At 36.7% G+C, this 16,849-nt stretch overlaps 1 long non-coding RNA gene across 1 annotated transcript; it reads left to right on the top strand.

Annotated features, from left to right (window-relative positions):
- The first annotated feature begins 1,821 nt into the window (after positions 1–1,821).
- LOC148158208 (uncharacterized) lies at positions 1,822–2,794 on the top strand. Its single transcript, XR_015763690.1, has 2 exons — positions 1,822–2,082; positions 2,403–2,794. It is a non-coding gene; the product is annotated as an uncharacterized LOC148158208 (long non-coding RNA).
- The last annotated feature ends 14,055 nt before the right edge of the window (positions 2,795–16,849 follow it).

The raw sequence follows: 16,849 nt of genomic DNA, 5'->3' as shown, positions 1-16,849 counted from the left end.
GAGCAGTCTTCGGCTCTGTGGCTCCGGCTCTTCTTCAGTTGCAGAGTTCTTTGTCCATCTCGATCTTGGCTCGAAGCTGCCTGAAGGATCCAACCAACGATTACTCTTTTGCACTCACCTTATAAAGGGTTTATCCACCCTTTTGGTGCATTTGCATTGGCTAGCTTTGTTGCTGTGCCTGTTTCATTGGCTGACTGCTTGGACCTATGATCTCATATCCATCACCGTCTTGGAGACATGATGTCTGTTCTAATGACCCAGAGTTGCTCAACAGTCCTCTTGCGTCTAACCTTTTCTTAGGAAAGTTGAAGTTCAGCAATAAGGCCTTGGTCACCTCCGCTCTCCTATCAGTTCCTCTTTCCCCCTGACCTTTCACCTACCATCTACCTCCAACACATCATCAGTGACCTTTAGTTACAGTTACACATTTTACACCATTTCAAGTTTAATGTCAAAATCACATTTATAACCTTTTAGTTTCTCTGATTTAGCATTAATTTATAATATTATAATAACCATTACTTATTAGTTACTCTTATTATAATCATAATGTGAGTTATTACAGACATTTCTGAAAAGAAACCAAGAATAATCCATTATTCTAATTATTTGATACCATGTTACAGTTACTTCTTTCACCTGTAAGTATTTCCACAAGTGTAAGAGTAAGTGCAAATATTCTTATAATCAAACCAATATCAATATCAACCACTAATAATAATAATATTAATTATTGGCTTAATTATAAGTTATTATTATTCATTTAAGTATTTTACTCTGGGTTTTATCCAATTACTCAAAATGTTTAGATTTTATTCTTTAAACCTTTAATGCTTTGAAATGAGTAATCTGAACAATTTTTTATCCACATACAGGCTGAAAACTTCCCCTTTCTTCAGGAAACCTCCTCTTCCTGTTCCATGACTCTCTTTCTGCCTAACTATGATTTTTTTTTATTAAATAGAAAAAAGTAGAATTAAAGCAAAGTTTGCAGGACACAATAACAACACACACAACCAGATTAATTTTATTACCGTCTGACTCTACTGTTGGGTCTTGATGTCACCTGTGTAATTAGTTTTAAAGATAACTTTATTTATTGTTATTATTAAACTAAAATCTCCAGCATGGGGAAGAGTGATGAGCTCGACTTTTCTCGACAGTTAGCTCTCTGCTCTTTTTTTTGTTGGTAACAAAAAGACTGCCAAAAATAAAAAAAAGCTATAAATTGTTGAAATACACCAACAATACAGAAATTAAACTGAGGAATCATTAACTGCACAGATGTATTTTCTATGGCACTGACATAACAAGAACAGCATGAAAGATTGCACCAGAAAAAGCCCAGCACAGGTGTAACTATTAGCATTACTGATGTCTCTGTTCTGTTATGGCTCCTATTGTACTGATGTGTCATCCACAATGCTAGTGGCTTAGATCTGGCATACAGGAGATGGAACACAACTGGTATTCAGATTAATTACACATTTACACAAAAGCACTATAGCAACTGTTTAAGAAGCACCTTGAAAAGAAACAGAATTCATCGCTTTTCCGTCAGCGAGAAATTACACAACGCAATTTTAAAAACCAATTTCACATCTTTGTATATTAAAGTAGCTTTTTTGTACCTCTGTTGGGATCGAGAAGTCACAGTAAGTCATAAAACACTTTGACAAGTGGAGCATCTTGAGACAATCTCCAAACATTTACAAATGTTATCTTATTGTTTATTTTTGCTGATGTAACCCACATGTATATGTGTGATACTGTTAGTAGTATTTTATTTCTGTAGGATTTTGTTTTGTTATTTAATGTTCCCAGCAATTCAGTTTATATTTTCATTTTGAGTTTTCTTGTCATACCAGAAACCGCCAGCAGGTGGCTTGTGAGTTACACTCTGGTTTAGACAGCAGAAAATTATTGGAAGAAGAAGAAAACCGTAGCTGGCCGTAGCACGTTGTGCGAATTACTGCATGCTATAAGATAAATTCTTGATTAATTCCGGTAACGGTTAAGAGAAAAGAAGATCCGTGACCTGATCCCTGGCAGTAAAACACATTTTTACTGTGATTTTCTCTGGTGAGTGTTGTAACGTGTTTTTGCAACCGAAATTAAGCTAATGCTAACTGGCGTCACAGGCATTACTGCTCATATATTCCGACAAGGAAGAACAGAGAACCGTAAATAAAACCAATCGGAGAAACGTGTGAGATTAAGATGATGATTTTCACTGTATTGCATTATTTTTGTTATGTATAAACTAAGAGGTTGGATACAGTGTGATACGTTTGTTTTGCAAGCTTGCCATTAGTTGAATATTATTTTTGTGATAAATGGAATTTATTGCTTCCTGCATACTTTTGAAACTTAATAGTTAATTAAGTTCTATATATATGCAGGTTGGTTTTTTTAGAACCCCATTCAACTTTGAAGACTGTCCAGCTGCACAGCATCGCAGGCCTGGATTGGATTGCTGAGCTCCAGGTTTCAACCCAAGACCTGGGACTGTTGGATCCGCTGCCTACTTTGCACTGGATAAGATAAGATTTTGGATCCAAAGAAACACATGGCCATTTAACAAAGACTTGACTGACTGACTTAAATTACTGAACTAAAGAGAAACAAAACTTCTAAAGGACGAACTGAACTATAAGGAATTTGAACTATAAGGAAATATACTGCCTGATATAAAAAAGGTGGACACTTTATGTTGGAACACAAAAAGGGAAAAGAAACTGTACAGTAACATTCTGATTTAAGTTGTATTAAATAATCTGTTCATTCTTGATAATATGGTTGTTGTGCTTATTATCCTCCTTTTGAACTTAGAAAGATAGACTAACTCTAACTTCAACATTGAAATCTAAGTTTCTCAACTTATCTATTCGTAAGTTACACGAGTTGGTTACACTACAATTAAGAAAAAATTAAAACAATACTTTTAGAAAGATTAAAAATGGAGGAAAGTACCTTATTTGCTAAGATCATTTCTTGGGGCAGGAAACACAAAGATTTGAGCAAGTTTGAGAAGAACTTACCTCATCACTTACATGTGGACACATTGGACCAGAAACACACTACCTCCGCCTACTAGAATTCTAGTAGGTGGAGGTAGTGTGATGGCTTGGGCAATATTCTTCTGGGAAATATGGGATCCAACAATCTGTGTAGATGTGACTTTGGCATGTACCACCTACCTAAGAAATGTTGGGGATCAATTACAAGGCCTTAGCAGAATAACCCATCCTGCTACCAAAATGGTTCTGCAATGACTTGGGATGCATGACAAAAAGTTTGAGTTGACTTGAATTCCAAATGTTACAGAGCTAATTCAAGTTGAATATATGGGATATACTGAACCACGAACAAGTCTGATCCATGGACTTAAAGTATCTTACATATGGTTCTAACATCCAGCTTCTATGTACCACATCATATCTTCAGGGACCTGGTAGAGTCCATTCCTGGCTACGTTTTGGCACAAAGATGGAGGATTTATCCACTATCCGGCTGGTCATAATGTTGTACCTGATAAGTGTCTTACAGACATCGTGATGGCGCTTCCTCTTATCTAGAGATGACCTTGTTTAAACTCAGATGGAGGAGAGTGTAACCTCCAAGAAACTTAACTTGAGCTCACTTTTCCCGATTAAAAGTAACGTCCAGAGTAATTTGGTGGTTTAACCAGCTGATCTATCATCTCTTTGTGTGTCTCTCTTTCTTATAGCTCATAGTCTGTTTGGAGTTCATTGTATGATTGCTTGTCTGCTTTGATGTCTTCTCTTGCTCAGTGTCTTTTGTCAATGCCTTCAGAGTCCGTCAGCTTAATTCTCCTCTTCATTTCTTGAGTCTTTAATGTTTCTTAATACTTTAATAAAGATCACCTGTAACAGAGAATATTCGCTATTCCTCCACTTTGATTTTACACTTTAACCCTTTTACGCCGGAGTTTCAAGCGTCTGCCTAAATAAACTTTCCTTATTTTAACTGTAAGTAGTTCTTTAAATGTCCTGTGAGATGATATACTTACCCATGTATCGATAACACCTGGAACTTTCAATATCCAGCAAGTTATTTTCGCAATATGCCGTCTATAAAACGAGTGCCCCCCGGATTAATTACCTCTTCAGCTGCAGCTGTGAAGTTGCCGTATTAACCCGATACTTGCTGGAAAGGTTAACGCCTCCCCTTTCAGAAACCGTTGGAATTTTTCAGATAGCGGAATTACGGTACTGCAAATTTGGATGTGTCGCCGCCGACACATCCCGCCTAGAAGGGTTAAGCCATTATGTGTCACTGGATAGTATCTGGTTATTGGTGATATAAAAAAATGAAGGGATAGAAACTGGGCTGAGTCTTGATCTAATGGTATCACTGTCGTAGACGTCTCACTGCGCCATCACTTCATCAGCCTGGACACATGACCTCATAGCCACATAGCCTCATTCCTGAAAATGAGCCCCAGTTCTCTGCAGATAGATCTCTGTAACACTTTACAAATGATGATTAATCTACAGAGAAGTATGATTACAGCTATGGAAATAAATGATTACTCACTGCCTGTCACTCCCTCCACTCTATTAGCAGGCGCAGCATTAAAGATTGGACTTGTTGCTGGAGGGGTGTAGTGGACTAGTGTTGATCATCAATTGATACCTCATTCATTACATTAGAAAGTGTTCTATGGGTTAGACATGGGTTAGTATAATTAACTAATTTAAAATGCCACAGAAATCAAGAACATGGTCTATTAGCTTTGATAGTAGTAGTATTTCTTTTAATATCTGCCCTGCAGAATAATATCCCATATTTTAATGTTCTGCTCATAAAATAGTCACAAAGGTACGTATATCAATCCTATATTATCTAGTTTATTAGTCTTTATATCTCCTTGGGTAGAATCTGCCATTGGCTGCTTTACAGATATGTTTCTATTTTACCAGCTGTGGTATGAAATTGGAGAGACAGCAGGCGCAAATCGTGACACCGCACCTACTACTGGCACTTCCGGTGGCAGGTGTGACAGCTGCCACAAGTGCCACTGCGTTCGGGACTAGCTGCCAGTGCTGCCGCTGCGTTCGGCTGACTTCGGCTGACCTCGGCACCTCTTACTGGCACTTCCGCTGACACCTGCCACAAGTGCCACTGCTTTCTGGACTAGCTGCCAGAGTTGCCACTGCGTTCGGCTGACTTCGGCTGACCTCGGCACCTGGTACTGGCACTTCCGCTGACACCTGCCACAAGTGCCACTGCTTTCGGGACTAGCTGCCAGAGTTGCCACTGCGTTCGGCTGACTTCGGCTGACCTCGGCACCTCGTACTGGCACTTCCGCTGACACCTGCCATTAGTGCCACTGTTTTCGGGTCTAGCTGTCAGTGTTGCTACTGACTTCGGCTGACCTCGGCACCTCGTACTGGCACTTCCGCTGACACCTGCCATTAGTGCCACTGTTTTCGGGTCTAGCTGTCAGTGTTGCTACTGACTTCGGCTGACTTCGGCACCTTCCAAGGGTTGCCACGACCTCATACTGGCACCTCCCACGCCTCACGGACCGCTCTCGCCTATTTTTGCTGACGAGATTTAGGGCGGCCATCTTATAGCGTTCGACCGCTCCACTCAGCGTTATATGTTTAACAGGCACAATGACGTATTTGAACATTTAATCTTTCATAATACGCTGTTTTGTTACTGGAAACCTTATACATGCAGCCATATTTATAAACAGTTGTATTTTTAAAGTATTTTAAATTGTATTATACATACTTCAGCATATTTAAATATGCTTAGTGGGGAAAACAATAGAATAGGAATAGAATATTCTTTGGTGACAGCTTCTGTGTCAGATTTAATATGAATGAATTTATAATTAATGAAAATAATGGTGGATCTGTCACAAAGTATTGCATTTCCTCTTAAGTATTCTGTTCCCTTAAAAAAGCAAATATGCCCTGGTCTATTTTTTATACAGTCTCAAATTTCAGTTTCCAATAAACAGCCTCAGTGAAAACATGTTGACAGTTGCCATAAGCTGTCACTTGTGCCACGGGCTTCTGGGTAAGGTGCCACTTGTGCCACCTTACCACTGGGTAAGGTGGCACAAGTAAGGTGGCCATGAGTGCCACAGGCTGCTAACCTCATTCTCTATCTGTTTCAGACAGAATGTAGCATATGAATAACTTTAGTTCAAACAAATAGAAATAAAATATATCTTAATTACAACATAATTCTCATACATATTTAAATATACAGCCGGTGTTCAGACTTAAACAGAGAAAGACAACTCCTGCACTGTCAGATGGGACCTCTTCTGCAACAGCTGATAATAGCTACCACTAGGTACCTACCACTACAACTGACACTCGGTTGCCATGGTATGTCAGTGCTGACAAGCTCCTGTCAATTCCGGATTATAATTATTTTCATACAATGACCTTAATATAATGCTATTGATTATTAAACCGGGTAAGTTCACTAATATTGACTTATTAGTTAATATTTGTGACAGTGGCAACATGAGATATTGACAATTCCAGAGTGACATTATGTTCAGCATGGTTCCATGACGGTGCACAGGATGTCATAAGTTATAGTGGCTGCCTGGTCTATTATCTAATAGACCAGGCAGCCACTATAACTTTCATTGTTTTTTGTTAAGATAATGCAATTTAAAAAAAAAGAAATATGTTATCATAATTTTCCAAAAATGCCTGTTAACCATTTTTAAATAGTTATTACTTGTTTTTATTTATTAAATTTAATCCCCACTATTTTTCATTATTTGTCAAGTTTATTACAGATTTGTGTGGCATAAATGAAGGTTGCTTCTCTGTGTTTGTTTCTGGTTCTGTTCATTGTCTTCAAAGTTTTCTTATTCAAAGATGAGAAAATGACTAAAATCTGAGCTACAAAATGCATTTCAACAGCATTTTCAAGGCAGCAGGAGGACTTTCACTTTCAAGTTAAACCACCTTCAAATTTTTTTTACACCAATATTGAATATTGATAAGTCAAAACACAAAGTATTTACACCTCAAAAAATTTGACAATGTGTGAATCCTAAGCAGCATTAAGAACAAGATTGTTACATATTTTTGGAAATAAAAATTACTTTGGGTTATACTTAAGATGAAAATGCTTTTTTCAAAGAAAATTGTGCTGCTTACATATTATTTTATTTGGCAGATATGTTTCAACATTTTTTCAAGTTTATGTCACAAAGTATATGCATAGTAATTGATTTGTCAATATTTATTAGCCATTGTATGTAAATACTTTAAACAGCAATTTGAAGTCTACTGTAAAATTCATGTTTAGTCAACGTGTGAATTTACTACATCAGGATCAAATAACTTATTATTCCTCCATGAGAAATTATGATCATTAAGCTTAAATTTATTTTTCAAACTTTATTAATTTCTACAATATACGTTATACAGAGTCTGATTATTATTACTATTATCCAGTTGCAACATTTGGCTTCCTGTTGCACTATGTCAGCCACTGTTCTGCGATATAAACATGGGCAAGGGTTGAATGTCATTTTGATTAAGTAAAAAGTCCTATTAACTATCAGTGATGTGTGATTAACCAGATGTGTCCTTGAACATAGTGACAGGTTCCACTGTAATAGTGACACTTTATAGTATATTCAATTGGCCATCTTGCTTGAATTAAACTCAGTCAAAAATATTCAAAGTGTTAAATGGATAAATAACCAATTACCATTGAATCTTTTTTTATAAATACGCATTATAAGTAACACGTTTTCAAAAAACTGTTATTGCCATCCCCCAAAACATCGGCACCAGTTGTGACAGCTCTGAAACATCCTGGACACCTAACGGTAGCTCTAGTGGAAGCCAGACTCAGCTGTTACAAAGGTGCCGAAACCAATGGCATCCCTTATACCTGCTGTGTATTTAATTAATACAAAGACGAAAGGAGTCGGCTGGATTATTCAGATGAACTTTAGTGAATAAATAGGATGAACGAATCATACATGATATACAAAACGTGTAGGAATTCAGCTAACATAAGTATTTCTGCGAAAAAAACCTCTTATTAAATTCTGTCTTCTTCGTCTGTCTTTAAGTTCTTCTTCTACTAGTAATAAAGCATCATGGGATATGTAGTCCATTTGCCTAAGTCAGCGGCAACACTGACAGCTAGACCCGAAAACAGTGGCACTTGTGGCAGGTGTCAGAGGAAGTGCCAGTACGAGGTGCCGAGGTCAGCCGAAGTCAGCCGAACGCAGCGGCAGCACTGGCAGCTAGTCCCGAACGCAGTGGCACTTGTGGCAGGTGTCACACCTGCCACCGGAAGTGCCAGTAGTAGGTGCGGTGTCACGATTTGCGCTCGGCCCTGCTGTGAAATTGTCCATCCTTTGTCAGTACCTGCAGGATCATTGGAGTGGGGTGCTGGTGAATCTCTACAGAGGTCATTGTGAGAGATCACATTGCTCAATCCATCACATGGCAACACAGAGACACAGGACAACCATCCACACACACAATCATACCTAAAGGCAATTTGGAGGGACTAGTTCAGCTAACCGTTTGAAGAAGCTGTAGTATCTGGAGAGAACCCACCAGGAGAACCAGCAAAGAGTATGCAGAATAATCTAGAATTACCAACTGCACCACTCCATCACCCAGGCTGTAATTCAGTACTACTTCATAAGATTGGTAGGTGATGCTCCTCATGTTTTACACCATGACTGACCCTGGAGAGACCACTATTTTCCTTAGTGATAATGGTGTGTTTGGGCTGATGTGTAGCATTCTCTTTTCTCCACAAATATAATTTTGCACAAAAGCCATGGTTGCTTTATGCGTTACATGGTGTGTGGAAAATTCTAAATGTGAATATGTCTTTTGTTTAACTGCTTCCTAATACCACTTTTCCATAAAGGGCACCATTAAATAATTCAACCTAATCTCTGAGTAACGCTCACCTTACTAACCCGTGTCTTGGTAGGCTGGCAGCTTTGCAATGGTCTTTCCATTTCTGAATGACAGATTGAACTGTGCTCTGTGAGATGTTCAAAGCATAAAGTATTACTTTATAACCTAGTCCTGCTTTGAGCTTTCTTCATGACTTGTTTCTTTTCTTTATGATGCTGTTTGTTCACTAAATCTCTGGGGAAAAATAATTACAATATTAATCTACAGAGTTGTACTGGATTTTATTTATGGGTGTCAGAGTAAAGACTGAGTGCCTTTCATGCCTTTAACTTCCACTTGAACATTGTTTGCTACTTTGTGTCTTTCACATAAAGCTAAATATATTTAGCTTTGTTTAACATTTAACATGATATAAAAAATGTTAAAGGGTATGAATACTTTTTGACTCTGCATAGTGAGTGAACTTCACTCTGAATGGAAACTCATTACTGCAGTTTGTGAGTTTTCTTTCTGACATTTAAGTCAGAGAATCTTTAGTTCCTCAGTTATATTCCAAATTTGCCTCTTGGTGTCTATCCTCTTATTATTATTTGCTGACTTTCAAACATATTTATTCATTACAAATATTCTAGTTTGTGTTTTTTATTTGGAAGGATCTCATCTTCAATCAATTTAATGCTGTAATCCTTCAACAGTGTCAGAATGGGAATACTGTTAATTTGTGATCTGTTGATAAAAATGTGACCCTTTATGAAAACACACTATAGTTAGCAAACAAAAACAAGAATCTTTCCTGATGATTTGTGTCAATAATCGTGTCTAATTTTAACAGCACAGATCGAGAAAGAAAGCCTCCATTTCTTAATAACAAGTTGTACTTCTTTTCTTTATTACCTTATAACTCGTATCATGTGATAAGTAAAATATTATACTATATAAAAGTATGTTATCTGTTTTGTTTTTTTTGCATATTTGAAAACACAGTGACCCAAATGAGATTCAGTAGTGAAATTTAAGATTACAAATCAAAAATGAAAGAACATAAACATCAATATATCTAGAAAACATACCTGATGGAATTAAGCCAACATTTTTTTTTTGTTCTGATCATCTAGTAGATGTAATCTGAGCTGAATATTAATTTTCTAGATAATTTTTCAGCCTAAACATTCCCACACAGAAAAACACTGTCCATATGCTCTTCAAGATACTTTTGGAACTTGAGTGATTGGATGGTCTTGTATAATCAGTATAATTATGTACAAAAACATAATTGTATAATTGTGCAATAAACCTGTTATGTTTCTGTGAGGGTCAAATTACTTTGTGTCCTAGAATGAAAAACTTGGAAAATCAGTCACATTAGTTTACTCCCTGTAAATTAATTTAATTTTATATTGACTCTGATATTGAAATGCCTGCAGGTCTGGATTTTTCTCCAGCTGAGATTCACAGGTGATTTAATGCCAGTTACAATCAACATTCACAATCTGTTTTCCACAATCCCTCTTTGTTTGCCGTGGAGCGCTAAAAACTGGAAATTGCACATTTGGATGGAAAATTTGTGAGACATTTCTAAATACAACAAATGTGTGAATACCAGATTGCAAATATCACTCCTTTAAAAAAGCAGGACTGCTAATATAGAAGGCATTAGAACTATTAAATGTTTTAATATTGGAGGAAATGCTATATGATATCATCCAAAACTCAGCAACCAGATATTGAATTGGTAAAATATACTAACAGATAGAGAGAACTTTGAGGTAATGGCAGCATCACCCCTGGATATTGAAAAATCAAAATCATCTGAAGTGGTTTTAAGATCACCGTATTACAGAAGTGAAAAAAAACAAAAAAACAAAACAGCTTAATGTGAACGAGTCTCTCATTACAAACTTCTAGTCACTCTCACATACATACGTGATGAACACGTGATACAAATATTACACAGTAAGCTAAAAAGTTTTTTTTTTTTTCTCTAAAATGGGATGGTGTGGAGTACATGTCAGTAGATGTGTTTCCTAAGACAATTTAGTTGCACAATTTAACATTTCAAAAATAAATTGCTTAATGCAACACGGCAATTTTGGAAAAACTAATTTTTGGTTTAAAAAAGCGAGGATAAGATGTTCTTTTTGGGCACATTGAAAATGATTTATTTCGCAAAACTGCAGTGGAAACACTTTTTTCACATCACACAAGTCATGTGATCAAAAAATTGGATGTTGCCTTTGGTGCAAACTACGAACAAGATGTCAAGAAGTGGATTGAGGATCATGGTGCAGCAGGGTCATTATTGATCTATCACATTAACAAACTTATTCACATGCGATTTTAATTGAGTTTCTTTTTAAATGGACTTCGCGAATGTAAAATTGTGTTTTATTGAGAAAGCTATAGTAAGTTTTCAGTAACCAGTGTTGACAAATTTGGACATGGGTTTTACAGAAGATGGGTATCCCTTCAACTCAAATAATACTTAATGTCAGAGTTTGTGATTACCCTGAATGGATTTAAACTTTCCTTCCAAGGAGACAGATTTTGCAGTGATTCTTTGAACAATAGTTGTCAGTGTTTCTCAAGATCTTAGGAATGTTTTCTTTACACTTTGACTGCCATTCTTTTAACCTAGAAAAGGATTTAGAACAAACTTAGGTAACACTTTATTTGAAGGAGGGTGAATAAGACTGACATGACACTGTCATTAACATGACATAACATCTGTCATGAACATGAATAAGCCTTCATGAATATTTATGACTGTTGTCATAAAGCGTCATTCGGTAAATGATGACACTTTTAATACAAAGTTGACATTATTCAAAATGCCGTTGTTATGACAACTTGACATTAACCAAGAAATCATTACTGATATAAATTTGTTATAAAAGTATTACTGATTGCACTTTAAAAATTAGGTAACGTTATGTTATTAAAGGTAAAGTTTAAACAGTAATGATTTCTTCAAATAAAGTGTTACCCAAACTTAGAACTGTGGAGTACTCACTTTAACCCAGAAAAGGAATTAGATCACTCTTTAGCATATTTTATCAGAAACTGTAGAGTACTCACTATTTAGAAATGGAATTAGATACTTAGCAACCCTGAACAGGAGCACTTAGTTTACATATTTTAGAACAACATTAGATTAGTTTTCTTTCCTCTTTTTTTTCTTTCTTTCCTTTGGTTTGTTATTTTGTTTGTATTTCCTTTTAACTCATGTAAAGCACTTTGAATTGCCTTGTTGCTGAAAATGTGCTATATAAATAAAATTGCCTTACCTTACCTTACCATTCTGTCCATTAACAGTTTCTCTGCCTGACAGTGCAGGCTTTATGTTTGGAAAACGAGGAAAGTGCCAGACAGTAGGCCACTGGTTTCAAAAGGAAGGTCTCCTCTCAGACATCATTCTGTTCATGTTGTCCTGTTTTCTCATTTAGTCAGCCCTCCTTACCTCTGGGGCTGTAAGTGGTCTCTCTCTTCTCTATGCCATCTGGACTGTTTCCCATTTCCATGATGACACAGGAGGTTGATATAAACTATTGGCTGTGTGTTGAGACTTATACACTGCACCACTCTTCCTCCATAGTTCTGTATGACCCCTTGCAGTTCATAGTGATTATGGGTTTGAGACTCAAGGTGGATCAGAGGCGTAATATTGATTGGCTGACAGTTGATAGCAAGGTATAACAAACACATGCAGACCATGACGTTAAGATTTATCTAGAAGGAGCTAGAGAAACTTAACACAGAGACATCTAGACATCCATTAAATTAACAAAGCTTTAACCATTCCAGTGGTTAAAGATTTAATTAATTAATCCATCTAATAGTTATTAGATGGATTAATTACTTGCCAACGTGCAGACAGAGCACCTGCAAAGCGTAGCATGAGGTTAATTTTTGTGTATGTGTAATTTTTGGAATGCATGTCCACCCAGCCAACAGACAAAATATTCCAATTGATGACATCATGTTTCATCATGTTTCCCGAGTCCAGAACTGACAAAATGCTTAGCGATAAGGCAGCTAGAGTTCCAGGAGTCGCTCGGTGCCAATCGGTAGCTTTGATAGTTTTGCCGTCGTTGGTAACGTCCGTGGAACCGGTACACGGAGCCGTAGCTCTCCTACAAAGCGACACCGCTTATTTTTCACGCGTGGATTTACGTTTTCATCAGCCGTGGATCGTTTTGGGAGTGGACACCTGCCGCCGGAGCAGAGAAAAATAGATTTTTCGAGAGGGAAGCGGCGGTTGGCGACACAGAGCCGTTAATTATTAATGGTTGCACCTCCCTCTGCAATAAAAAAAGGCTGAGGACAATTTAACAGCAATAAAAACATCGTACTGAACTGAGAGACCAATATAAGAAGGCAAGGCTGTAGCTTGGGCGCAGCGGCGGATGTGAATCTGTTACAATTGTTGCTAAGATTACGGCGGGGAAATTCCGGAAGAAATCGGCGGTAGAAGATACTTTGTAACAAAGCCCGGCTGAGAACGGTGATGTAGGTAAAAACCTAAACATATAGTGGCACATAACTAGAGATTCAGCCGGGGGCGAGAGGCAAAGTGGCGGTGAGAAGATAGACACCTACCGGAGCTTTCTCCCAGACTTTTTTAGAAAATTGGCTTTTATAGAAATGCCAACCAATCCCTCGACAAAGAGAGAGAGTGACAACCCCCCATCTCTTACCCTTACAAAATCCACTAACATCAAAAAAGGTAAAATGGAGCAAGAAATGGCAGACAATATCGTGAAGGAGCTAACGCTGGCTATTAGCAAGCAAGGACGTTCCCTTGAAAAATCTATGGATGATCTGAAGAGGTCAGTTGAATTCATCTCTGCTGATTCGCAAGACATCAAAGAAACATTGAAGACCACAGGAAAGAGAGTTCATAAGGCTGAAGAAAAAAATCAAAATTCTAGAGAATCAAGTTGTCGAGCTGGCGTGTTATAAACGCCACTGGAACTTATATTTGCGGGGTTTGCCGGAGGTTGAAGGGGAAGAGCTCCGGATGACACTGATTGACATCTGTCAAAATATAGTTCCAAGCCACAAAGAAAAATTCTCGGATGTAATCGACTCAGTGCACAGACTCGGAAGATCAAATATGGCCAGGGCTCAACCCCAACCGAGGGATGTCATGATCCAGTTCGCTATGAGGCATTACCGGGATGCTGTGTGGAAGATGTCTAAAAAGGCGGACTACCTGACTCAGAGGAAACTGCGCTTCATGGAAGACCTGACCCCAGAGGATCGTGACAAAAGAAAACGGCTGTGGCCCATCATCCAAAAGGCAAGGGAGGAGAAAAAGATGGCATATTTCGTCGGAGGGAGAGCATTTGTTGAAAACAAAGAAATATTCTAATGGATATGTTATTTTAAAGGGAGAATAGCTCCGCTGTTTCATCCAATTTAAGAGGAGTTAAGTCACTGTTCTGACTTTTTTCTATCATTCCAATAAAACGTTTCTACTTTAAAATTTATTTCAGTTAACACTCGAGGGTTAAGAGACATTACTAAATGAAAGGCAGTTTTTCTTTATACAAAAACTTTGATGCAGACTTTGGTAACACTTTATTTGACGGGGTGTGCATAAGACTGATATGACACTGTCATAAACATGACATAACACCTGTCATGAAGATGGAGTCTTTATGAATGAGGTGTCATTCTGTAAATAACAACACTTTTAATGCAAAGTTGCTCTAAAAGTTGCCTTGGAAGTCCATTAAAAGTAACAACTTTGCTTTAAAATGTAATTTTTTACAAAATAATGCAAAGTTTTTCACTTTTAATGGACTTTCAAGGCTATTTTTAGGGCAACTTTACATTAAAAGTGTTGTTATTTACCGAATGACGCTTCATGACAATAGTCATAAACATTCATGAACACCCCTACATGTTTATAACAGGTGTTATGTCATGTTTATGACAGCCATTCTGCTGGAACTCTAACTCTTAAGCACAAATTTAATGAGAAAGTTATTTTTACTCAATCGGACTCTAATGGTCATTATATGTTGATAGTTTTCTGTTATTGTCACCAACTTTTTCTGTTGGGAAACATTTATGGTTACTCAAGCATGAGAAAACAAAGAATTATTTCAAACACTGAATAATTTGATTGATACTATTGTTGAAAGGTTCTCTGAAGTTAAAATAATACTGGGCGGAGATTTTAATTGTACTATTGACAACAAAATTGAGATAGATGGCCACAAAAAATTACAGGTAGTTCTTTCTTTTCTGATTTCATAAATGAAAGAGGCCTTGTTGATATCTGGAGAGTTAATAATCCAGGAAGAAGAGACTTTACCTGGACAAACATTACGTTCTAGAATTGAGTTTTGGTTAATTTCAGAATCCCTTACTCAACTGAACTGCAAAACAGAAATTATGCCGACACCCACAAAGCAATTGTATTAACTTTAAAATTATCACCAAATCAAACCAATTCAGAGATCTCCAGCCTACTGAAAACTTAATAATTCTCTCTTGCAAAATGAAACTCTAAGGGAAATAAGAAATAAAATTTTAGAATATTTTAGGACTGTTACAGAGCAAGGTATTTATCAAAAACAATGGGAACTTTTAAAATTTGAGCTAAGAAAATATTTTATAGAAAGGGAAAAAAGTAGAGGAAAATACTTTAATAACGAACCTTACTGCTCCATCATCCATTTTGCCAGAAAACCTGTCTAAACCACAGCAAGCAGAACTCCTATCATTACAACTAAAACTAGATCAAGTATACATAAATAAAGCTAAAGGTGTATTTGTTCGATCAAGTGCGAAATGGTGGGAGGAGGGTGAGCAGAATTCCAGTTATTTTTTTAATCTACACTGTAAAAAAAAAACGGCCTCAATTTATGGTAAAAAACTGGCAGTTTTGGTTGCCAGAATTTTACCATCTTTATACGGTAAAATTCTGGCAACCAAAACTGCCTGTCTTTTACAGTGTTTTCAAAATACGGTAAGATACTGGCAACCAAAACTGCCAGTTTTTTACCATATTCTGAAAACATGGTAAAATTCTGGCAACCAAAACTGCCAATTTTTTTTTACCGTATTTTGAAATTGCAGTATTTTACCGTATTTTAGAAATACGGTAATATACTAGCAACCAAAACTGCCAGGTTTTTACCGTGTTTTCAAAATACAGTAAAATACTGGCAACCAAAACTGCCAGTTTTTTACCGTATTCTGAAAACACGGTAAAATTCTGGCAACCAAAACTGCCAGTATTTTACCGTATTTTTAAAATGCAGTATTTTACTGTTTTCTAAGAATACGGTAATATTCTGGCAACCAAAACTGCCAATTTTTTTTTACCTTATTTTGAAATTGCAGTATTTTACCGTATTTTAAAAATACGGTAAAATACTGGCAACCAAAACTGCCAGTATTTTACCGTATTTTTAAAATGCAGTATTTTACTGTTTTCTAAGAATACGGTAATATACTGGCAACCAAAACTGCCAGTTTTTTACCGTATTTTGGAAGTGCAGTATTTTACCGTTTTTTCAGAATACGGTAAAATTCTGGCAACCAAAACTGCCAGTATTTTACCGTATTTTTAAAATACGGTAAAATACCGTATTTCCTAAAATATGGTAAAATAAAAAATTTAAATGTGGTTTTGCCGTAGTAAATAAGGTCATACTGCCTGAGGCATAATATCTACATAAGTGAAAAACATGGCCAGACTGTATGATATATTGACATTTTATTGTAAAAAAACCCCAAAAAACTTTATGGTAAATTACCAGTTGTTGTTCTTACCAGAATTTTACCATAAAAATTACAGTACAACACACAAGGAAGTGTAACTTGTCAGTATTTCTATACAGAAAGTTAAAAAGAAAATGAATTCAAATTAAACAACAATTTATATTTAAAAATTCAGTTAAAAAAAGAACCGATTCTATTTTCTGTCC

This window comes from Poecilia mexicana, unplaced genomic scaffold, assembly GCF_051168715.1.
Source record: "Poecilia mexicana isolate PSO_F unplaced genomic scaffold, ASM5116871v1 scaffold_7, whole genome shotgun sequence".
Taxonomy (NCBI): domain Eukaryota; kingdom Metazoa; phylum Chordata; class Actinopteri; order Cyprinodontiformes; family Poeciliidae; genus Poecilia; species Poecilia mexicana.
Note: the sequence above shows the minus strand (reverse complement) of the source record. Positions and strands in the feature narration are given on the sequence as shown.